Source organism: Macaca fascicularis, chromosome 11, assembly GCF_037993035.2.
Source record: "Macaca fascicularis isolate 582-1 chromosome 11, T2T-MFA8v1.1".
Lineage (NCBI taxonomy): Eukaryota > Metazoa > Chordata > Mammalia > Primates > Cercopithecidae > Macaca > Macaca fascicularis.
The window spans coordinates 59,019,635-59,043,913 of NC_088385.1; the positions used below are offsets into that span (position 1 = coordinate 59,019,635).

General features: G+C 48.0%; 1 long non-coding RNA gene and 1 pseudogene across 2 annotated transcripts; both read right to left on the bottom strand.

Moving 5' to 3' along the window:
- Nucleotides 1-767: 767 nt before the first annotated feature.
- LOC135966238 (uncharacterized) lies at nt 768-23,605 on the bottom strand. Of its 2 annotated transcripts, none has more exons than XR_012420269.1 (4): nt 23,481-23,605; nt 5,346-5,406; nt 4,835-4,910; nt 768-908 (listed from the first exon to the last, which is right to left on the bottom strand). It is a non-coding gene; the product is annotated as an uncharacterized lncRNA (long non-coding RNA). The 2 variants fall into 2 exon arrangements; XR_010579402.2 differs by lacking the exon at nt 768-908 and adding an exon at nt 3,382-3,734.
- Nucleotides 21,453-22,412, bottom strand: LOC135966288 (thiol S-methyltransferase TMT1A pseudogene; annotated as a pseudogene).
- Nucleotides 23,606-24,279: the final 674 nt, after the last annotated feature.

Here is a 24,279-nt window from a genome sequence, read left to right on the forward strand (position 1 = left end):
CCCCAGTGGTGGATTTTGGGGTGAGTGGAGGGGATAATTTGGGGAGAGACATATCCAGGAATTGGCTGGGGAAGGAGAGGTTGAGGGTTAAGACACAGGAGAACTTGGGATTGGGGTTAACTCAAGGTCTGTCTGATCTCTATGGACACCCTGAAACAGAGAGAGAGAGAGAGAGAGAGAGAGAGAGAGAGAGAGGCATCTCTTTGGGGATTACAGGCCCTTTACAGCTGGCATTTAGTTGCATGCCTGCGGCAGCCTCAGGAGTGACAGCATTTGGCTACCAGTCTCCTGCCCAGCAAACTTCCTGTGCTTTAAAGCAAGGGTGTCCTGTTCAGGGTCAGCAGAAAGAGATGCAGGGGAGGGAATGGCCCCTGGCGAGGAGGAGAGCCTCCCCTCCCCTCACCCATTGTCTTTTGGTGTGAGGGGGCAGCACAGGGAGGCTACTGGGGAGCATGGAAGGGCCTGGAAGGAGGGACAGAGACTGTGAGTCACTAGCTAAAGGTCACACGTGGAGGCCGGAGGAAACTCGTGTCTGAGCCCCATGGGGACAGCTCTGTTGTCGGCTCTCCACAGCCTTCCCGTCTTCTTGTCTTGGGCTTCTTGCCCAGGCCCTGCTGTCAGTACCTGCTCCCTGAGCCAGTGCCTGGCACACACAGCCATGAGATCATGGGGCGGGGTAAATTGGCAGGACCCCGATCTCCCCTGGAGCGGCGGCAGGTGCATGTTGGAGCTCTGGGCCTGGCGCCTCTGTAATCTCCCTCCTGGCCCCTTGCAGGGACGTGGCTCCTCCAATCAGCCAGTTCTGCCTTTTCCACCTCAGTCCCCGGACTCCAATTAAGGTGGAATATTGGCCCAATCCGTGGCATGAAGGCTTGAGATTAGACTTCAAAAAGGACTTCCTACTCAACCTGTGGGATGGTGGGATAAGGGGAGAGGGAGTTAAAATTAGGAACAAATAGTAATAATAAGTGTATTATTCATCATCGAGGGCTTACTCTGTGCCCTGCTCTGTGCTAAGTGCTTTGCAGGCAGTTCTCGTGTAATCTTCACCGTAACCTTGTAGAACACAGAAACTCAGCCCGAGCTTTTGCAGCCAGTCAGCAGAGGAGCTGGTGCTTGCCCTGAGCTTCTAGCTGTGGGATAAATCTGGAGGGCACAGTGAGGCTGGCCACTGGAGGATCACGTGGGCTCCCGAGTGCCCATCATCCATCATTTGGCATTCCGTTGTGAATAAGACAGGGGTCTGGAGGTCAAACAGGTAGGAAAGGTAAGAGCTGAGTTCATGTTCCAGAAGGCGAAAGTCAGGACGCAGAAGTGGGTGGGCCTGTTTCTGTTTGGCATCTCTTGAGTCAGAAAAGAAGCAAGCACATCAGAACTGCAGCAAGAGGGAGCGAGGTGAGACAGCGAGACGTTCTCACTTCCAGGGCTGCATGTCATCGGCACGTGAGGGGTGTGTTTCCTGAGAGGGAGAGCTGCTTACCGGGCTCAACTGGTAAGTGGGAGGATGGACAGCCCACGGTGGGGTCTCTGTTCAGGCTTGTGTGTGAGCACCTGTGTGTGCATGCCTGTGTGTGCCCAGATATGTGTGTTCACAGTCTCTAGTGAGGCGACTTCTGCCTCCACGGGTTCTGAGCTCTCCAGCAGTGTCTGTTGCTGTGAGCACAGGCCCCTGAGACGGGACTGTTTCCTTTGCTGATGGTCTGGAAGGTACTTTATGTTTGGGTGCAGTGCTGTCTTGATTGGGGACCATTCTTTTTCCTCAGATGTCCTCCAGTTTGGCAGACCATGTATTCCAATCTGAAAACCTCCACCCTTACTTTCAGGAATTTTTCTTTGCCCCTTCTCTAAGGACCTCCATTCCCTTTGCCTTTCCTTGAGGACAAACGCCTTTCCTTGAGTATATGACTCTTTCGCCTCTGCTGCGTTCTAGCTTCCACAGGATTGGATCCACTGTAGCGAGTCCACACATGCTTAGCAGCATGGATGCAGGGGGAGAAGGGGCGCGTGAGTGACTGCGTGTGGATGGGGATAGCCCTTGGGTGCTCCCTGTCAGGTGTCATGTTAGCTGCTGGCCCTGTCTGCCCTTGGTGTCCAAGCCTGTACCACATGTCAGGGGTCTGGGGTCAGATTCTGTGTTTCAAGGTCCAATGGCAACACAAAAATTCCTGGGATGTCAGGGCCAGGTGAGACCCCAGAGGCCACCTAGGTGCATCTATCCTTCACTGATAGACAAGGCACCCCCCAGAGAGGGAAGGGCCTTCCTTGCCCAAGATCACACAGGAAGTTGAGGGGACACAGCTGGGTCTCCTGACTCCCAGTCACAGCTCTGTTCACCATGCCACATTCTCTCCCTAATTTTGACAACCCCCTCTCCCTTCCTCTCTCCCTCTCTTTGCTGTCATCTTTGTACTTTTCTCTTGCCCTCCCCTTTCAAGAACACACATTCAGAGCCTGCCCATTTCTCAAGGCCTAGCCTGGCCCTCCTTCACTCTGGAACCTGCCTGATTCCTCTCCCCTAACTTCTTCTGCACCATTAGCGACATGTCCTGCTAATTCTCATTCTGTAATTGTCTGTAACACAAATTAATGCTTGATTACTTGATGCTCTAATGACCTGAGCCCTAACCAGGCTCAATTGCTTTCTAGCTGCATGACCTTGGGCTAGTTACTTAACATTCTTTTTTTTTTGTTTTGTTTTTTTTGTTTTTTGAGACGGAGTCTCGCTCTGTTGCCCAGGCTGGAGTGCAGTGGCGCGATCTCGGCTCACTGCAAGCTCCACCTCCTGGGTTTACGCCATTCTCCTGCCTCAGCCTCCTGAGTAGCTGGGACTACAGTCGCCCGCCACCGCGCCCGGCTAATTTTTTGTATTTTTAGTAGAGACGGGGTTTCACCGTGGTCTCGATCTCCTGACCTTGTGATCCGCCCGCCTCGGCCTCCCAAAGTGCTGGGATTACAGGCGTGAGCCACCGCGCCCGGCCTAGTTCTCTGTTTTGTCATCTGTAAAGTGGGGCTGGATTTGAGCCTGAGTAAACAGCAGAAGCCAAGACTCAGAGGGGTAAACTTCAAAAACGGCAGTGTTAAAATCTAAGGTGTGATGGTGGTGTGCTGGGAGCAATGGTGAGAAGGCAGGCAGGGGTCACCCGGGGGAGTCTCAGCTGTGGGGGGCTTATGTTATTGGTAATGGGGCTCCCATGAGGCTTTTTGTAAGGGAATTAACAACCCCCCACCTAGAGCTTGAAGTAGGGTAGAAAGGACACTGGCTTTGGAGTTGGCAGATCTGGATTGAAATTCCAACTCTACCACTGACTAGCTGTGTGATGCTGCACACATTGCTGGATCTCTCTGAGCCTCCTTTTTCTAACTATAAATTAAGGATTATACTCACCCTATGGAATTATGGTAAGGATTAAACAAGAAAAGGTCTATTAATTGCTTAGCTTGGAGTCTTGCACTTAGTAAGTACTTAATAAGGAGTAGTCGTGATTACTGGTGCTGTCGTCATCACCCAGCAGCACGTGTCTGCCTCCTGGCCTGCCTCTGTCCTGGGTCTCTCTGGGTCCTGGGTGTCAGGCTCATTCCTCATTTCCCAACCTGGAGGCTTCCCAAGGGCAGGGCTCACATGCATCATCTTCTTGCTCTGGCTGTTTCAGGAAGTGATGGGAGTGGGAAAGACTGTTGAACTGGTGATGTCACACTTTGGGGCTTCTGGGTGGTTCTGCAGAGGCCCCAGGGACCTGTAGGCAAGTGGAGAGGGGATGGGGAAGGTCTCAGGTCCTATTGGTCACCCATCAGTTGTGTAATGTCTGAAGTGATTAAGGAGCTTGGGGAGGTTGGCGTTGACAAGATGTTAAGCCAATTCTCCCAGGGATAGTCCCTGGGGCCTCAGGCACTGCGGTGGGCCTACCGCTGCTGGGGAACCCCATGGTGGGGGCAGGCCCATCCCCCAGAGAGAGAGCACAGAGGTGAAAGCTGAGGGGAACTTGACTGACAGCTTCCCCCAGCCCCGACTGAGTGTCTCCTCGGTTCATGCGGATGGAGCGGGGAACCAGACTACACTATCAATGAAATAATTAGAGCCTAATATTAGACAGTATTTCTTAAACACCTACTAGGTGTTCAGGGGTGTGCTGGGTGCAAAGGATAATCATTTGGCAAGGTTGGCAGGGCCCCTGCCTGCAGAGGGGTTACAGTTTAGAGGGGATTCAGACAAGCACGCAGAGGATATGCACCAGGAAGGGAGGAAGCCTGGGGGCTACAGGGGCTCTGAGGGGTGCACTTGGTCTCTCTAGAATGGCCATGTGAAGTTTTGTGGGGGTGAGACATAGCTGGCCCTGCAGGGTGAGCCAGGGACATGCAAGCGGTTGTGTGTTTGGAGAGCAGACCAGGGTGTTAAGAGGTCGGGTGGAGGTGGCGGTGGGGGGTGACGGTGGCTGGAGATGAAGCTAGAAAAGTACGCGGGGCTCTTGAATGCTGACATGAGGAGTGAGCTTTCTGTCCCAGGGGAAGCTGGGAGCTGTTGAAGAGTTTTAAGCAGGGAGGGATGTGGTCAGATGCAGGGGCTGCTATGCTATGGGAATGGGGAGGATTGCGGGGGTCTGCCTTTGGGTTTCATGGAGCAGGGGAGTGATGGTGGGGGCATGCTCCTGCGGAGGGAGAAGGGGATGGGGTGTGTGGGTCTGCAGCAGGCAGTCTGAGGTGGGCCTGCCCAGGTAAGACTCCATCAGGTCAGGATTTGGAGCCCAGGGCAGGGCTGAGGGAGGGGGAAGGGTGAGGTGGAGGGCTGGACTGGAAGACCAGGCAGGAGAACTGCGGCTTCAGCTCCGCCAGCACTTACTTTAGGCCTCCCAGGGTGGTCTGCTCCACTGGCCCTCAGAAAGACTTGCTGCCTCGCGGAGCCTCAGTGTTCTCATCTGAAGAATAGAGTTTGCAAGGCCTTTCTCCTACATACTTATCTGATTAGTGAACAGTCACAGTGTCTCCATCTGGGCCCTGAGTTATGGGACACAGGAACTGGGAGAGGTAAGCCCATGACCCACCAGGCCCCCTGAAGAGCCATGCCACAGCCTGAGGTGGGCTCTCGGTGTTGACCGGCTCTTGGAGTACTTCAGGAGGAGGTGGAGGGACTGGGGAGTTCTAGGAGAGTGTCCATGATAAAGAGCTGCAAACAAGATCCCAGGTCCAAGGCTGCCTCTCTTCCTCTGTGACATGGGGTGCTCTCAGACCCTTGCAGCTCAGTGGGTTTTTGAGCCACCCCTGCGTACTGGGACCAGAACCCTTAGGGCTGGGAGGACAGGGAACACAGGGTTGTAGCTTAGGCATAATGGGGTGAGGACCCCAGGACTCACCCAGCTCTGAAGGTCGCCAGATCTTTGCATTTTACTGTTCATCTTCTGCCTCTGCAGGGCCCTGAATGGGAAGAAATAGGTTCCATGTGCAGCAGGCCAGGAGAGATTTAGGCAACAAGAACTTCCAGTTCTGTCTCAGGGTTCCCAGCTTTCTCCATGTCCTGAGGGAGCCGCTGAGCCTGTGGGAGATGAGGGGTGCCCATTCCAGTCTCAGCCTCCCCCACCTGCTCTCCTGGGATACGTTTGTCTGCCACTTGCATCCCGTTGGAAGCTGTCCCCATGTGGGTGTCAGGCAGGTGGCAGGTGCAGGAGCAGAGTGCACCACCGCATTGCCTCCCCCTCTGGGGATCACTGTGAGTTTGGGTAAGAGTAGGGTGTTTCAGCCAGCCCCAGGAGAGGGGAAAGCAGCCCCCGTCTGCCCTGGTGGATCTCTGCTCCTGGAAAAGGTGCTCTAGCAGGCTCATCTATGTGAGTCACTGCCTTCCATGTGGGGTAAGTTGAGCCCGGCCTTTTGGATGTCAAAATCCAGGGATGCTAAGATCCTGGGTCTGGAGAAGGGAAGGTGCACAGTGCAGCAGAGCCTTGGCCTGTCTTCCCTGACTGGGGATGGAGCTGGCAGGACAGGGAGGTGGCTGGCGGTGCAGGGCGTGCCCATCCCTCTACCTCCTTCCTCACACCCCTGAACTGTTCTGTTCGCGTCTGGCCCCTCTTCTCTCCTCACTTTTTCTTCTCTTCTTCTTTTCTCTCTCACTCCCCTCCTGTCCTCAACCTTTTGGTCTCCCTCCCCACAGTCCTTCCCTCTGTCTCCTTTATTTCTTCCTTAACCCCCTGCACTACCATTTCCCATCTCCTCCTCCACTCTTCAGTTCTATTCCATCCACTTACCCCACCACAGACCCACCTCCGTGAGTTCAAGCTTCCCATTCTTCCTTTTTGCAGCCCCTGCCCAACTGAGGAGCAGAGTTCATCCCATACCCTGCAGGGAGTCCAGTGCCACCAGGATGTCCCCTCTCCCCTCCTTGAGGCTGGCTGGGTCCAGCCTGAGCTGTGCTGCCTGTTGGCTCAGGCCAGTGGGATTGTGCCTCAGGCAGGCTCCTGCCCTTCCAAACCCGGGGCTTGGCTGCAGACCCAACAGTGGCTCCCAGAGGTGAGGCTGGGGATTGCAGCATCCTGCCAGCTGCAGTTCCCTCCCTGCTGTACTCTCACTCGTGATGTCCTGAATGTCCCACTTGTATGTCTACTGGTGGGCATGAGCATGTGAACGCTGTGTGGACACCTGGGCATACTCTGTTGTTCATGCATGCACGTGTGTGTCTGGGGGTGTGCATGATTTGAGTGTGTACCTCCTGCCTTGAGTGCGCACCACCCCTGGGAACCGCGGTGTATGTGTGAGTGCTGAGTGCACATGGGTGTGCAGGTGTGTGATGGAATTCAGGCTCCTGCAGACTTTGCATATTTGTGAGTGTGTACATTTGGGAGCATGTGCGACAGTACAAAGTCATGTGTTTTCCTGCATACTTGGAGAAACTTAAGTGCCCTGCCAAGTGTGTCCTTGTCTGTGCCTGGGGACACCAGTGAGCATGGGAATAGCATGAAGCCACGTGGACATGTGTGAGGTGGGAGGGGGCTGTGGGCACTTGCACAAGGCTGCTTGTAGCATGCACCTGTGTGCCCCAGAGAGACTATCTGCCTGTGTGAGTTATGTGCACACATGTGTATTCACTGCACGTGTGAGGGATAGGAGACCACCCTCGCCCCCAGAAGGTCTGTGGTGCCATAAAGGCACGTGTGAGCAGTGAGCAGGGCCTGAGGGAAGCAGTCTGTGTCTACATGAGGAGATGCATCCTCCCAGGCCCAGGGTGTGACTGTGCTGAAAGGGGACATATTTAGTAATTTATGAGCTTTTGAGGAAAAGCCTCAGCCCCCATTCTGGTCCCAGACACAGTGACTTCCTGCCCCCCGCTGCCACCTCACTCAGGCCTGACATCAGCCAGGCACCTGAAATCACAGGAATGAGAGGTGATCTCATTGCCACTGCCACCTCACCTGCTCACCCACTGTAGGGCTGATGCCAGGGGATAGCAAGGATGCCTCCCGAAGCACCTGCTGGGTGAAGGAGTGAGCTGCCAGGACCATGCTGCAGTCCAGGCCAGAGACCCTCTGCAGCCACGGAGGCCACACTAGCCCCACCCCTTGGCTCAGAGAGGGTTGCAGGGAGTAGGGATACCTGTTTCTGCCTTGGTGGACTTGGGGTCCAAGTGCCCCCTTTCCCAGCCAAGCCTGGCTCCTTCAGGAGAGCTGGTGGGCCTCCCGAAGCCTGCCCTCTGGGACCGACTGGCCACAAAGCAGAAGGGAGAAAGCCCTTGATAAATGTGGGTTGGAGGAATGAATGAAGAAACGGTGAGGCTGGGTGAGGTAGCTCACATCTGTAATCTTAGAGCTTTAGGAAGCTGAGGCAGGAAGATTGCTTGAGTTCAGGAGTTGGAGACCAGCCTTGGAAACATAGTGAGACCCTGTTTCTACATTTTTTTTTGAGACAGAGTCTCACTCTGTCATTGAGGCTGGAGTGCAGTGGCACGATCTCAGCCCACTGCAACCTCTGCCTCCTGGGTTCAAGCGATTCTCATGCCTCAGCCTCCCAAGTAGCTGGAATTATGGGATTGTGCCACAACACTCAGCTGATTTTTTGTATTTTTTGGTAGGAATGGGGTTTCACCATGTTGGCCAGGCTGGTCTACAACTCCTGATCTCAAGTGATCCGCCTGCCTTAGCCTCCCAAAGTGTTGGGATTATAGGTGTAAGCCACCACGCCTTGCCCAATCTTTTTTTTTTTTAATTTAAAAAAGAAACTGCGGTTCCCAGGGGTGGTGCTGGCTGGCCCCAGGGAGTGCACTGAGGGTGAGTGGATGGCTGTGCTCAGTGCTATGAGATTGGCCTTTGAATTCACTTCTGCCTGACCCTCGCTTTTCTCCTTTCTAGGAAAGATCAGAAATCCCCTACAAGTTAATTATACCAAAGAAGTTCAGAGGTGCGCCTGGTGCCTGGCACATGGTAGGTGCTCAGGAAATGATAGGTGTCTCCTCCCTGAGAGCTGACAGCTGCCCTGAACCCCTTCCAGAGCAACCCCTGGACCAGCCATGAGTCAGCTATAGCTGGGCAGCAGAGATCCTCGAGTTCCTGTTCTGGAAGCATGAGTCAGGCCCAGGTGGGAGAGGAGGGAGGTCATACTGGGGTCAGATGCCGGACCCAGACAGGATCAGACAGGCGTCTGGCTGCCATCTTATCATGATGCTAGTAACTGGATCTCAGAAGATAAGGCCCTGGGGCTGAATGAAGCATTCCAGCTCTGTGGGCCGAAATGTTGTTGACGTGGGCTGTACGATGCGTAGATGCTTTTCAGATAGCACAGCCTGAAAAGGGCCAGCAAGCCCCCAAAGGCATTGCCTTCACAGCTGCTTTTGCTGCTACTTCTGGGGACAGAACCTCCATCAACTGGGGACCCCCATCACCTCTATGAGAGCTCCCGAATCTAGCTTGCCAGCCCAGAGCCCATCTCTGATTTCCTGAGAGCCTCTGTTCTTTATCTAGATCTTAGCAGTCACCAGTGAGGACCCAGATGCGCTTTCCACCAGGCTTTGGAGAACATCTGAGGAGTGGAAATTCCTATTTTAACCCTCTTTCCTACACCTTTGACTCTTGAGCAGGGGTCCATCATCCGCTGTTGCTGTAAACTGTGACCGTTCAGTACAATGGACAGTGCTCATGAGTGGGGTGGGGTGGGGACAAGCTTCTCTGCGCTGTGCAAAAGTCAATGTTTCAGCCATACTAGGCATATGCCCAGTGCCTGGCTCCTTATCTCTAGGAGCCATTGTCTCTCTTGTTTCTTATGGCAGATAACGATGGCTTATCCATCTCTCAGGAGCAAAGCACGCCACTTTAAACAGTCAAACACATTAACGACCTTATTTAGGAATTAGGTGCCTCAGAGAGAGCCTTTGCAGGCTGAAACATGGAGGGAAGTGGTGTGGTGATGGGACTTATCCCTTTGCTTCCCAGATATGCAGAAAAAGGCAGTGTGGGAACACACACACACACACACACACCCCTGGACAGAGAAACAAAGCATTCATTGAGCACCTGCTGTGGACCGACCCTTATTAGGCACTGGGAGGGAGTGGACAGAAAAGCGAGTTTGCACAGTGCTTGCCTTTAGCAGCTCACAGTTGCATGGAGAAGATATGCATCAGCAAATGCTTACTGCTTTTCCATTTTTGAAATCTGTAGGACTATCCCAGGGAAAACATCAAACTTGTTAAAATATGCAAAAAGTGAAGCAGCAGCTTTGCTGTGGGGAAAAACAAACCTCAGAAACCCTTAGTGACAGGCCACTGAACACTGGTTCCTAAGGCAGTCCTCTCCTGGTTCCACTGGCAACTGCACCGACAGGGCCCCTGCCACCCCTGCTGGAGAAACAGTGAAGGGGAAATGGCATAGAGGGCCAAGGACAACAGGTCTGGTGACTTAGATAAAACAAATACTATATATGTGTGTGTATGTGTGTGTGTGTATGTGTGTGTGTGTGTGTGTGTGTATATATATATAATGTGACAATACCAGAGCAAAGGCACTCCTCTCTTCCTCTCCCCTCCTCCCTTCCCCAGTCTCCTCCTTCTCTGAGCCTTCAGGGCCTGATGGGAAGGTCTTGGTCCCAGTGGAGGGTAGGAAAAGTCCTGGTTTGCTTTACTTCCTATCCCAAGCCCCAGAGGCCACAGGCGACCGACCTCCTCCTGGAGTGCTTAGTGCTGAGGTTCCTCACTGGAGCCTTGGCCCACAGCCAGCATCCAGCCCTCCCTGGCCAGCCTCAGGCCTGAACCCCTGCACAGGGAGGTGTTTGTCTGCCCACGCCTGGTAGGCTGCCCCGAGACAGTCAGGATGAACAGGTTTGGCCACATGAACTGGCTGCAACCTTTGCCTTTAGTGAGATAAAGAAAGACTCAGAGCTTTCAGCCGCAGCCAGAATGAAGTTTTGGGACTTTTTCTTCCCCTTTGAAATAATTTTTAACTTATGAAAAAGTTGCAAGAATAGTACAAAGAACTTTTTTTTTTTCTGTATCATTTGAGAGTAAGTTGCTGGCCTGATAACCCCTCACTCCTGAATAGTTTAATGTGTATTTCCTCAAGCAAGGACATTCTCACTCTCACATAACCACAACACAGCCATTAACACCAGGGATTTCATCTCAATACGTTACTGCCATCAAGTCCTTAGACCCCATTTGTTTTTCCCAGTTGTCCCGGTGATGTCCTTTAGAGCAAAATGTTCCAGTTCAGAGTCAGGCATGGTTGCGTGCGACTGTCATGTCTGGTTAGCGTTCTCGAATCTGAAATAGTTCCTGCGTCTTGATTTCCATGACCTTGGCACTTGAGTTTTGTAGAACGTCCCTCCATTGGGGTTTGCGTGATGTTTCTTCATGAATAGATTCTGATTCTGCATTTCTGGCAGGAAAATCACAGAAGCCATGCTGTGTTCTTCCTACAGCATCCGGTCAGGCCCTGCACCATCTTAATTTGTTCCATTACCGGTGATGTTAACTTTGATCGCTTAAGATGGTGTCTGCCAGGCTTCTCCAAGGTAACTTACGTTTTTCCTCTTTGTAATTAAAAAGCACTTTATGGAGAGATCCTTTGAGACTATGTAAGTATCTTGATCTTCATCAAACTTCCTCCCACTAGTGTTAGCATCATTGATGTTTCTTGGTCTAATTATTACTGTGATAGTTGCCAAGTCCACTATTACTTCTGCATTTATCAGTTGGCATCTTCTATACAGAAAAAGAAAAAGCTCTTTCTCTTCTCTACATTTATTTATTCATATTTTTATTTATATTAGTATAGACTCAGGGATTCCTCTTTTACTCATGATTTATTTTGGTTTTATTTTATTAATTTTAATTTATTTTTGTTAATTTATTTTTGAGATAGGGTCTTGCTCTGTCACCCAGGCTGGGGTACAGCGGTGTGATCATAACTCACTGTAACCTCGAACTCTTGGGTCCAAGCAATCCTCCTGTCTCAGCCTCCCAAGTACCTGGGACTTCAGGTGTGCACCACCATGCCGGGCTCATTTTTTTTTTTTAAAGACAGGGTCTTGTTATGTTGCCCAGGCTGGTCTTGAACTCTTGGCCTCAAGTGATCTTCCTGCCTTGGTATCCCAAAGTGCTGGGATGACAGCACCTGGCCTCATTATTTATTTTGGTGCTAAAAATCTCCCTGCTTGGCCAAGGGGTCACCCCTTCAGCAGGCTTCTGTGTCCTTTTGCGATACCCCCTCCATTCTTTAGGCACTTCCTTGCTTTCTAAAACAAGGTGTTCCTGGCTCATCTTGTGCTTTCCCTGTCCCACCCATGGTATTGGCCATTTTTCCAAGGAGCAGTCGTTTCTCTTGGTGGAGAATGGGATATAGAAACCGAGATCCGGGCACTAGCTCTCCTCATTGCTTTCGAGAGTTCGTCAGTTTGTCAGTGATTCTTGGACTGGAGTCAGGGGAAGGATGTTTCCTTTAAGCTTTAATATTTGAAACCAGCAACTCTAAGGCTTGTTTGGGTGGTGGGCAACATGGAAATAATGAGACCTTTAATGAAAAAATATAATCTATTGATTGAATAAACAATATTCTATAGGAAATAAGATCATCAGTGGAGTTAGCAAATATATGTACATATCTGTATATGTGGTTATGTAAATATACATCTACACAATTTAAATCTGTATATATTTTATCTATCTATCTATCTATCTATCTATCCATCCATCTATCTGTCCATCTGCCTGTCTGTCTTGAAGGCCTTGAGCCACACTGAAATCTCCAATACCAAACCCATGATCACATGGTTCATGCAGTTCCTCCCTTACCATATTTATAAATCCTTTCTCCTTTAGTGAGAAGCGTGTCTTCCATCATACCTGTGTGTAAAATCAGTCTCTCCCTGTAGGCACCACTGCCGGCACAAGTGCCTTCGTCTGTACTGGGACAAAAAACCTCCCCGCTGCTGCCCTGGCACAATGCCTGCCTTCCCAGCCCCATCTAACAGCTCTGGGACTAAATTATTCAGGCAGGCCGGCAGCTCTTTGACTTTTCCTGATCTTTGGAATGTTTTGCTCATAACTTTTTTTAAAAAATGATACATTTTGCCATTTTTTTTTTTTTGAGACAAGGTTTCACTTCTATCACCCAGGCTGGAGTGCAGTGGCATGATCTCGGCTCACTGTAACCTCTGCCTCCCAAGCTCAAACGATTGTCCTGTCTTAGCCTCCTAGTAGCTGGGACCACAAGCTCGTGCCACCATGCCCAGTTAATTTTTTTTTTTTTTTTTTCTGTGGAGACTGGGTTTTTCTATGTTCCTCCAAGCCGGTCTCAAATTCCTGAGCTCAAGTGATCCGCCCGCCTCAGCCTCCCAAAGAGCTGGGATTACAGGCATAAGCCACTGTGCCCGGCCTGTTTTGCCGTTATTAAAGTATCAAGTTTCATGGAATAATATCTGCAAAGGAAAACCATTTCTCTATGCACAACACTTCTGACAGCAAATGTGTGGGTTTTCTACATAATTCTCCAGTTCTCTGCAGACACCAACTAGGTGTCCTACAATTTAATTTAGTTTGAACACTAACTACCCAAGGTAGGGGAGAGCCTGCAGGTTAAAGTGTCAGTCCCACAAAATTGCCCCCATTTCAGATGTCAATTGCAAGTACTGGGTGCCCACACCTCTGTCTAGTTTGGCTATAAATCCAGGATTCCCACAACCTCCTCCTTAGGTTCAATAATTTACTCTTAATGGCTCACAGAACTCAGAAACACTTTCTTTAGATTTACTGGTTTATCACAGAGGAGATTATAGAAGATAGACATGAATAGCCAGATGAAGAGGAAATAGGACAAGGTCTGGAAGTGTCCTGAGTGCAGGAGCTTCTGTCCCCATGGAGCTGTGATGCACCACTGTCCTGGCAAGTGGATGCATTCATCAACCTGGAAGCTCTCCTACCTCATAGTTTAGGGATTTTTATGGATGCTTCATCACATAAGCATTAGCGATTATTACTCAATCCTTAGCCCCACTCTCCTCCCCAGAGCATGGGGGAGGCGGCTGAAAGTTCCAAGCTTCTAATCAGACATTGACCTTTCTTATGACCAGCCCCTATCCTGATGCTATCTAGGAGCCCACTGGCAGTCAGTTCATTAGAACAAAAACCGCACTCCTATTGTCCAGGAAATTAGGAGCTCTGTGTCAGGAACAGGGATTGAAGACTAAATATTAGAACAAAAGGTGCTGCTAGCACCCCTGTCACTCAGGATATTACAAGGGTTTAGGAGCTCTGTGTCAGGTGCTGGGGGCAGAGACCCAATATATATATACTGAATTATGACATAATTTGGAAAACAGAGAAAGGGAGTCAATCATAATTCCAGCCCTCAGTACAACCATTGTTTAGTATTTAAATGCATTTCCTTTTAGTTTTTTCCTCCAATGCACCTGTTTTCCTTTTAAGCATAATTGTAAGTGTAATATTGCTACCTCTTTCCATTCTGCATGTTTACTTAAGACAATAAAAACATTTATTACTTACGAAATACCTGGCATGTACCAAGATCTGTATAAATTGTTTTCTCTTTCTCATTAAATTCTTAACATAATCCTGGGAAGTAGGCATTTTCCTGACACTACAGATAAAGAAACCAAGGCTCTGGGAGTCTCAGTTGCACTTTGGATAAGCAATAGAGCTAGGATTGGAACCTGGATATCTTTGACTCTGAAATCTCTGCTCTACCCATTGTGGTATCCAGCCTCCCCAAAGCATAAGTACTTTTTTGATAGTACAACACTATTCCCATAACTCTGATTTTACATGCAGACATATTATGCTAATGAGAGATGGTTTCACAACTTAACCACGCCTCTGTTGTAGAACACATGAGCTACTTTCTGTCACTCTATAAATAATACCATGATTAACATCTTCATGGATACGGCTTTTAACCAAACTGTGTTTCTAAAGGGTTGCCCTAATTTGAATGCCAGACTTAAACCGTAATAGCATATTATTATTTTAAAAAATAGTTGATGCTTTTTTAGGCAACAGTATCTTGGTTTAATCGGCACATGGTTGAATACAGGCTTGGCTTTATTCAAGAAACATTTAAAGGGTACCTGCTGTATGCCAGGAATGATGGTACGAGTGGAAGATACAGAGGTGTTTGTATTATACGACTCACTCAGAAAGCCAAAACCAGGGCGTTTCAATTACTTTAACCCATGACTCACTCAGCTGATGGTTTCAGGGGCTGTGCTGGAGAAGCCTTGGTGATACGGGTGCAAATGCCAAAAAAATGGGTAGGTCTCATCAGCTCAGGGAAAATGTGATGCAGAGTAGGTGGCATTGCCGGCTGATGAGTGTGACAGTTACTGAGTTACTGTCTCTTTGCCCCAAACCCAACTCAGACTCTCAGCTTTGGGGTGCTGGAGCCGACTCTGTGGCTCACCTATGCCTTGTCAACTGGCTCCTGCCTGGGATGTGCAGATAGGGGGCGCCAGAGGGAGACTCAAGGCGTTGCTTTCTGTGGGCGTCCCGTCTGTTTGCTGTTCTTGTGAGCAGTGTCTTCACCCTGCCATCCAGTTGGCAGTTTTCCCTTCACTTGGAGAATCAGCCTCATTGTGCCCTCCCACTCAGAGATGCCAGCACCAGCCAGCCTGGTACGGGTACTGTACTACCCCTTTCTCAGAGCTCTGGGTCCCAGGCCCACAGGGCCCTGCTTTTAGCACCTGCCAAGCAGGGTTTCCTCCTTAAAAGTCTGAGTTTCAGGGGCTCCTCCTCTAAGTTTCCAAGTTTTCGTAACCTCTAACTTCTTCCCTCTGTCACCTCAGCCCTAGCTATGGTAGCTACTTCTGCTAGTTCTGTGATATTTTATAGCTAGTTACTCTTTCACTTACCCAGTCAACAACTCTAAACCTAGTTAATAATTCTATTTATGTATTTATTTTTTGAGACAGGGTCTCACTCTGTCACCAAGGCTGGAGTGCAGTGGCATGATCTTGGTTCACTGCAACCTCCGGGCTCGAGCCATCCCTCTGACTCTGTCTCCTGAGTAGCTGGAATTATAGATGTACACCACCACACCTGACTAGTTTTTTAAATTTTTGTAAAGACGGAGTTTTGCAGTGTTGCCTGGGCTGGTCTCAAACTCCTGGGCTCAAGTGATCCACCTGCTTCTGCCTCCCAAAGTGCTGGGATTAGAGATGTGAGCCACCATGCCAGCCTTAGTTAATAATTCTTTACTCTGTTCAAATAACTAGCGTGGGTATTGTCTCCTTATTGAACCTGACTGATAAAGGACAGGCCTTGAGCCCCCGAGTTGCTGAGGCCCTTGTGGTAACCACATGAGTTATTTTGTTTTATTTAACAGTGTACACAGAGACATGAGGAAATTGTAAAGTTGATTTAAAATCAACTTTAAATCAATAAGGTTGATTTTTAAAAAACTTTGAGGTTTGGTTGAAGTCTGTTTAATAAGCCATTCAGACTTGGGATCCCCTACCCCACTCAGAATAGCCAAATTCTGTCCCTCCTCCCCTCAGCAGAGGTTTATTCTCTGGAGATGGCTAGATAGAGGATCTTTGTAACAAGGTACAGTGCATCCTATTTAGGGCATAGACACCTACTAAAAAGATAAGAGAGTAAGTGAGGATTTACAACTGAATGGTGAGACCCCTCTGTCCTCTTTTCTCATTTTGTTTCCAGAATGCTGGAAGCCAAGCTTGCACATTCCAGGCAGCGATTTGGAAGATTCTTTTCTGTGGGTGACCAACTGGAAAGGAAAAACCCCGAAACATTGGCACTGTGACTTCTCCATGTGAACAGTTTAACTAGTTCGTCGAGGTGGACATGCCTCATTCATGCTTATGGAGTGACCAACTAGCCTTTAGTGACACCCCCTGAAATGCGATTCATCTGTGGGTCACTAGTCATTGGAGAAGAGCCTCTCACACAAAAATTGGAACTCAGATCACAAACAACAACAACAACAATCCAAAAAATAAAAAAATAAAAAATTAGGAGTAGAGACTAAATGGAAAGATGGAAATAGTAAAAGAAAAATATTATTTTTAAAATTAATATGTATTAAAATTTTATTTAAATAAAGTAAAAATAAATAAAAATAATTGATATTAATTAATACCAATATTCTCCCTTTTATTAATATCTTCAGAGAGAAAAAGAAGATATTTCATCCTGGAAACAAGAGCAGAATGCAATAAAAAAGGTGTAGTCAGAAAACAAGATGAGCCCTAGGAAGTTAAAACAATGATAGCAGAAATGAAAAATTTAGTAAAAAGCTTTGAAGAGAATATGAAAGAAATCTAGAGAGTAGAGAAAAAGGACAAAGCACTAGGAAACAGGAGAGCAAAGATTAGAAAATCAGAGACCCAGTTCAGGCGTTAGTTCCAGCACTGAATAAGGAGAGTTCCAGAAAGAGAAAACAGAAAGAATGTAAAGGAAGAAAACTCAAAGAAATAGCCTGAGCAAATTTCCAGAACCGAAAGATAGGAGCTTGTTAATGCAGTAGTCCACTAAATCTCCAAAAGATCAAGTCATTTCACTGGGACAGGGAAGATTCAACAAACATATGGTTTCCGGGGAGAAGATTTCACATAAGAAATCTAGAATCAGATGGTTTCAGACTTTTCAGCAGCGATACTGGTGGCTAGAAGGCAATGGACACCCTTAAACTACTGAGGGCAAACATTTTACAACTCAGAATTCCACAGCTGCCAAAACTATGAATTAGTCTTGAGAATAAAAAAGTTCAGACGTGTACTTTCTCAACACATTTTCCTCACAAACCTCAGAAAGCTACCAAAACTAGAAAGTAAACTAAGGAAGAGATAGAATGTAGGAGATAGAAAGTCCCCAGCAAGAGACAAATCCTAGCCTCATGATGGTGATGGGAGGCACCAAGGTGAGAGCAGTGCATCAGGTCTAGAGAGCACCCAATCCAGGTGGGAACGGGGAGAGACTTTGGGAAAAACAACTCCAGATGATGAAATTGATAGAATCGTTGACATGTTCTATCAATTTATCAATGAGGGAGATTCTGGAATGATTCATTAACTTTGGGAAAAGTGAAAGTAGGGAAGCATATTGATTGAATGGTCCCAAAACTAAATGAAGTATACTATACCCAATAATTGATATTGCTCTGAATATCAATTAATGAAATAATTCTATCAGGATGAGGGGAGATGGGAAATATGGTGGCCCTGGGATGGTTGTTAAAGAGAGGTAAATTCTTACTTTTCAGAGTGAGAAGTCAATAGTTAATGCTCAAACCTGAAAAGTTGAGAAGTAGCAGTATAAATATGTTATTTAGAGATGTGGATATAAAATTTAAAATAGAAGGCCAAAACTTGAATGTGGTTGCCATTGGGGAGCAGACATTGTATATAAGTAAGAGCTGTTATTTTTCATAATAAGTCTAATGGTTTGCTTCTTTAAATCACACAAGTATAAATTTTTTTTTGTTTTGTTTTTGAAACAAGGTCTCACTCTGTTATCCAGGCTGAAGTGCAAAGGTACAATCATGGCTCACTGGAGCCTTTGTCTCCTGGGTTCAAGCGATCCTCCCACCTCAGTCTTCTGAGTATCTAGGACTACAGGTGCATGCCACTTTGCTTTAAAAACAAATTTTTTTTTTTTTGGTAGAGACAGGGTCTCTCTATGTTGCTCAGGCTGGTCTTGAACGCCTGGACTCAAGTGATCTTTCTGCCTTGGCCTCCTAAAGTGTTAGGATTATAGGTGTGAGCCACCATGCCCGGCCAGCATGTATAACTTTGATAAAAATGTATATATCCGTATCAATATTTATCTATCTCTGGAGCATATTGGAAAGTGGTGGCTGAAGTGGAGAAGAGTGACTTTTTTTTTTTTTTCTTCCCTCATTGTGCTGCTGGGATAATCAGTCAATAGAATAAAAAGCTAATCAGTTAAATGATGGTGGATGGGGAAGTTTGGTCTTTTGCTAGAGCCCAAAGCAGCTCCATCAGAAGCTTTGAGTTCCTAGAACCCTGGACCCAAAGGCCTTGGGGGAAGCTTGTTTGTCTAGCAGAGCCAAGATCCTCTGAGTTACTTGAGCTGGGTGGATCCACTCTCTCAGGACAAGAGAAGGATCCAGCCCTGGCCATAAAATCTACTGACACTGGCTGCCCTCTATAGAGGGGGACTCACTCTGTTTACCTGAGCTGGGAGAAGAGCGCCCTCATCCGTTAATACCTGTAACAGCCAGAAAACTTGGGGGCTCTCCTCACTCTTCAGAGTGCTGCCAGCTTGAAGGAGGGAACCAACAATCAAACAGGTGCCTACTACTGAGGACAACGGAACAAAGAAAATACAACTTTTTTTGTTTGTTTTTGTTTTCTGAGATGGAGTTTCACTGTTTTCGCCCAGGCTGGAGTGCAATGGTGCAATCTTGACTCACTGCAACCTCTGCCTCCTGCGTTTAAGTGGTTCTCGTGCCTCAGCCTCCCGAGTAGCTGGGAGTACAGGCATGTGCCACCATGCCCAGCTCATTTTTTGTATTTTTAGTAGAGACAGGGTTTCACCACGTTGGCCAGCCTGGTCTCGAACTCCTGATCTCAGGTGATCTGCCCGCCTCGGCCTCCCAAAGTGCTGGGATTACAGGCGTGAGCCACTGTGCCCGGTCAAGAAAATAGAACTTTAAAACAATCTACAGCACCAAATATAACCTCCATAGGCATCCAGCAGCATATTACTAAGAAATGATATGGAAATAATAATAAGGTTTTGGCAATTAAAAAGAAATCTTAAACTTAAAATTCAACAGCGGAAGTAAAAAGTAGAATAAATACTGCTGGGCCATGGGGGAGGTCATCTAGAAGGTCGAATGGAGGAACTATGTTGAAACACAAAACAAAAGCATAAAGAAATGGAAATAATAAGTGAGAAAAGCGGTGATGCTAAAGCTAGGAGATCTTGTATCTGAATAATATTTGTTCCAGAAGAAGAGAAAGGAACAAATGGAGTAGGGCCAATAAAGAAAGAAACAAGGCAAGAAATCTTCTCTGACCTAAAGAAGACTTGAATATTGACCTCAAAAGCATTCTTTGAGTGCCTAGAAATAGTAATAAAAACAAGACACATACCTAATCATATGCTGGTGAAATTTCTGAACTTCAAAGGAACTTCAAAAGAAAATAATCCTTAAAAATTCCAGATGTAAAAACAACCAAGAACAAAATCAGTTACCTGAAGAGGAAAGAGAATCAGAAGGCCACTGAAGGCATCTTCTGCAATTTGGGAAGACCAAGGACCACGGAACAATACTTACAATTTCTGGGGAAAGTTCTCAGATCTAAGAATCTTGGCCAAAATATTATTTAAGTGTGAGGAGCGAAGACAGACATTTTCGGATATACAAAGATTATCCCCATGAACCATTTCTAAGGAAACTATCCAAGAAGGTAGTCTAGGCAATTGAAACTTAAATTTGAAAATCAAGTGAGCAAAACAATTTAAAACTCACAATAGGGGAAGACAAATAGCACAAGAAACAGTGGAGACCAATACATCTAGTGGAATGTGTAGTAAATAAATGAATGACGATAAAGTGATTTAAACTATTATAAATTAGAAAGAGTTTTTGAAAGAGAAGACAAGGAAGAAAAACCCTTAGAATAGTTTGAAACTAAAATGACAGGTTATTTCCACCAAATCCAGGATTTGAGATAGAGGGGCTTGTGGGGATGAGGATGGGGAAATAAAAGGTGCTATAGGTGTGATCTAAATTGACGGGATTACGTTACTCTATGCTTTTGGTATGATGATAGTGAAATACGGGTTCAAGTATAACTTGAAAGATGAAAGTAACTATTAGTAATAGGTCTCACACTGTCATCCATGCTGGAGTGCAGTGACACAATCTCGGTTCGCTGCAACTTCTGCCTTCTAGGCTCAAGAGATCCCCTCTCCTCAGCCTCCCATGTAACTGTAACTGGGACTATAGGCACGCACCACCACGCCCAGCTACTCTCCTCCTCCCCCTCCCCCTTCTTCTCCTTCTTCTCCTTCTCCTTCTCCTTCTTCTTCTTGGATCTATTTTGAAGACACGGGGTTTTGCCATGTTGCCCGGGCTGGTCTTGAACTCCTGAGCTCAAGCAATTGCCTGCCTTGGCCTCCCGAAGTGCTGGGATTACAGGCATGAGCCATCACACCTGGCCGGTGTTCTTTAAGTTTTGAATTCTTCTTAATGACAAGGCTGCGTTGATTAATTGCCCTTATAATTATAATCAATGAAGTAAGAAACATTGTAAAATAAATGGTGTTCAAAGATACCCTGTGGTTCCATAAGCAATGTCTTTGGCAAAACTCCTTTCTTTCATTTCTTACATTCTTTCCCTGTATGCTTTCCCCATTACCCAGAAACAATGACTAATGACTGTTACTAGGGAAAAGGGCTAGAGAATGGCATGTAGGTGACTTTGTGAGGGCCCAGAATAAGAACTGAATAACGTATGATGCCAATAAAGATGGATATCTGAGTACTTATAAGCTCTTATTTGTTAGGGAAGGGAGCTGTTCTGGCATGCGCTATAGGGGATTTGTAATCCTCATTTTTAGAAAACCGGACTCTGTGATGGGATTTAGAAGACACCAGGTTGAAAGCCACCAATGGAGCAGCATGGTGAGGTCTCCGGCCTAGAAATTAAGGTGCCTCAGTTTAGTTGTGTCTCTGCCGTTTTTGTGAACCATGTGTCTTTGCGGAACTCATTTAAGCCCTCTGAGACTAATTTTCCCACTCCAGGAAAACTGTTGCTGCACGTAGTCAGCACTCTTAAAATCTCTCGAAATGTCTGTTGAATAAATAATGAATAAACAAGGCCGGGCGCGGTGGCTCAAGCCTGTAATCCCAGCACTTTGGGAGGCCGAGACGGGCGAATCACAAGGTCAGGAGATCGAGACCATCCTGGCTAACCCGGTGAAACCCCGTCTCTACTAAAAAATACAAAAAACTAGCCGGGCGAGGTGGCGGGCGCTTGTAGTCCCAGCTACTCGGGAGGCTAAGGTAGGAGAATGGCGTGAACCCGGGAGGCGGAGCTTGCAGTGAGCTGAGATCCGGCCACTGCACTCCAGTCTGGGCGACAGAGTGAGACTCCGTCTCAGAAAAAAAAAAAAAAAAAAAAAAAAAAAAAGAATAAACAAATGAGTAAAATGACTTGTCTAAGGTTGCTCTCAGTGTGAGCTGTGCCTGAGCCCACAGGTGTCTGGATGCAGCCTGATGCTCCATCCAGCTTAGCACATCTCCCCAGCTCACTCACCGGTCTCAGCACTCTGCACATCTCGCAGAGACTCTGCTCCTGGTTCTCCACAGAGCACAGCACCAGGGTGCAGACCACCATGTCCACAGAGCCATCGGCCACCTGGTGCATGTTCTCCCCGGCAGCTACCACAAAGCACTCAAACTGCAGGTGTCGGTTCTCTGCAATGCTCTTGATCAAAAACTTCTCAAAGTTGCGGTTGGGGTCAATATAGGTCACCCTGCACCCAGGTAGGTAGGACTTGAAGTTGGCTCCAGTGCCACAGCCCACCCCCAGCAGGGAGAGCTTCCCGGAGGGGTCTGCAAACTCCTGCAGGTTGCTGAAGAGCTCCCACTTCTTGCTTGCCCTCTGTTCTTTGTACATCACAATGAACCTCACCAAGAAGTAGGGGAACCATTTCTGCATATCCAGTTCTACAAGCCCATAAAATTCAGCAGGTACATGGGAAATGCTAGGATGTCAATGGCCAGCAACCAGGAGGCCCAGGAGACACTGCTGACCAAAGGCAGGGAGAAGTGCCCAGTGGCAAAGTGGATGCCGCTGAGCTGGGGACTGCATTGGTGGTCACACCCAATCTCGAGGATGTGACTTTCTCCACTAATGCTCTGCAGGCTAGAGCTCGAGGAGAGGAGTCCAAGGTTTAGTCTGAATAGGGCTGGAGATTTATCCAGGTGGGGACTGAAGAGTCAGGGGTCAGAGCATGAGGGTAATGGTCAGGGAGCCCAAGCTGGAAAGAAAGGCGAAAGGAGGGTGGTAGTGGGGAGAAAACGGAACAGCCAACTTCAGGACTGGGGTACTGGGGTGCTGGTGTACCTGAGGAATCCATCAATGACAGTGAGAGTTGTTATCAATGGTCCTGCAGTTTAGGATCTCGAGTGTGACCTCAGGTGTAGGCAAGAGAAAAAGCATGCAGTGAAAGAATTGAGGAGCTCAAGGAACTCAAAGGGTAAGATGCTGGGTGGGTCATTTGCACTGAGAATGAGGGAGCTCAGGGTGGAGAGGAAGCAGGCCCCGGGTACCAGAGTCCACAGTGAGCATGAAGGGAGTCAGGTCAGGAGGTGGCTGTGGGGCCAGCAGGGGTCAGCCTCAGGGGAGAGGGGCAGGAGTGGTGGAGCTGGATGGCAGGAGCCCACAGGATTTTTAGAATCACAGTGATCTGTGCAATCAATATATAAAGGTTAAAAACTCAATCAGTGTATAAAGGATTTTCTTTTCAACCAATAGCATTCCAGTGAATGGTCAATTCACTGGATTAAATGAATTAGTCAATTCATTTAATCGCTTCTCTATTGACAGGCATTTAGGATGTTTCTATTTTTTCACAAATATACCACATTCCAATCTGAATTTCAAGATAATGAAAAAATTAGTTTTTTTTTCTTTATGAGTCAGAGAACGTGTTTTTAGGGGATAGACAATGAGTAATAGTTCCCTAAGTGCAGCAAGGAGCCAAACAGAATGCCTCCTCTCTGGGAAAGGAGTAGCAGGGGCCGCAGGGACAGAGGTGTCTAGGGCAGGTTTAGCAGAGCCAGGAAATGTGGATGACCTGGGGCTGCTTTGAGATCATAGCTCGGTTCTAGAGCGTGAGGTGGGACAGCTAGGAGGGTGGTGGGAAGACAGTGTGTGTGTGTGTGTGTGTGTGTGTGTGTGTGAGAGAGAGAGAGAGAGAGAGAGAGACAGAGTGCTACGGAGACAGGAGCCTGCATTTGGGGCAGGCAGATGACCAACGAGGAAAGACTGTGGGATTAACTCACCTCACGATTCTGCCCAGGATTTCCTAAGGTGGTCTTGGTGAGGCCAACAAAGGCCGGGTGGGGTGGAGACAGAAGCTGGATGGATGGCTGAGCTGTGAACTCTTGTGGGCAGGAATCTTATCTGTAGCCTCTTGGGTTGGCAGCACTTTGGGAAGCCCTTCAGGGGATGTTTGCATGCTCCACCTGGCACCGAGTGGGCTCCTAGTGCTGGCCTGTGAATGGAGAGGCAGGAGGAGACTGGCCAGGGCTGGAATGGCCTGGAATGCTTCAGGGAGGGGAGGAGAGGCCAAGGGGTGAATGTCAGGCAGGACCTGGAATGGGGAAATGTTGCTCAAAGTGGTCACCCACCCTCAACCCCAGATACGAACCTGAAAAGTCCAGAGACCTTTTCTCCTTCCCGTTGTCCTTCCCAGCCCTCTCTAGGTATGGAATCTGGGAATTTCATCTTGGGTGAAAAATCCATGACCCAGGGAAGCGCAGTGACATGTCCAGGGCCTCAAGGCAGCAACAAAGATTCCCTGACAAAGATTTCCCAGCCAGGCTTTAGGAGAGAAGCGAATGCAGGAACTCCTGGCCTGGGTGGGCACAGCCTCCAGAGTGCAGATCCTGTAGGGGGCTGGAGGTGGGGATGGATGAGAGGGCCAGAGGTAGAACTTGTTGGGGGAGGTGTGGGAAGGCAGGCATTGGTGTGAGAGGCAGTGGTGAAAACAGAGTTGAAGATGAGCCCTGAGGGGTAAGGAAGTTGGAGTTTGTGTGCGTGTGTGTGTGTGTGTGTGTGTATGTGTATAAATTAAACAAT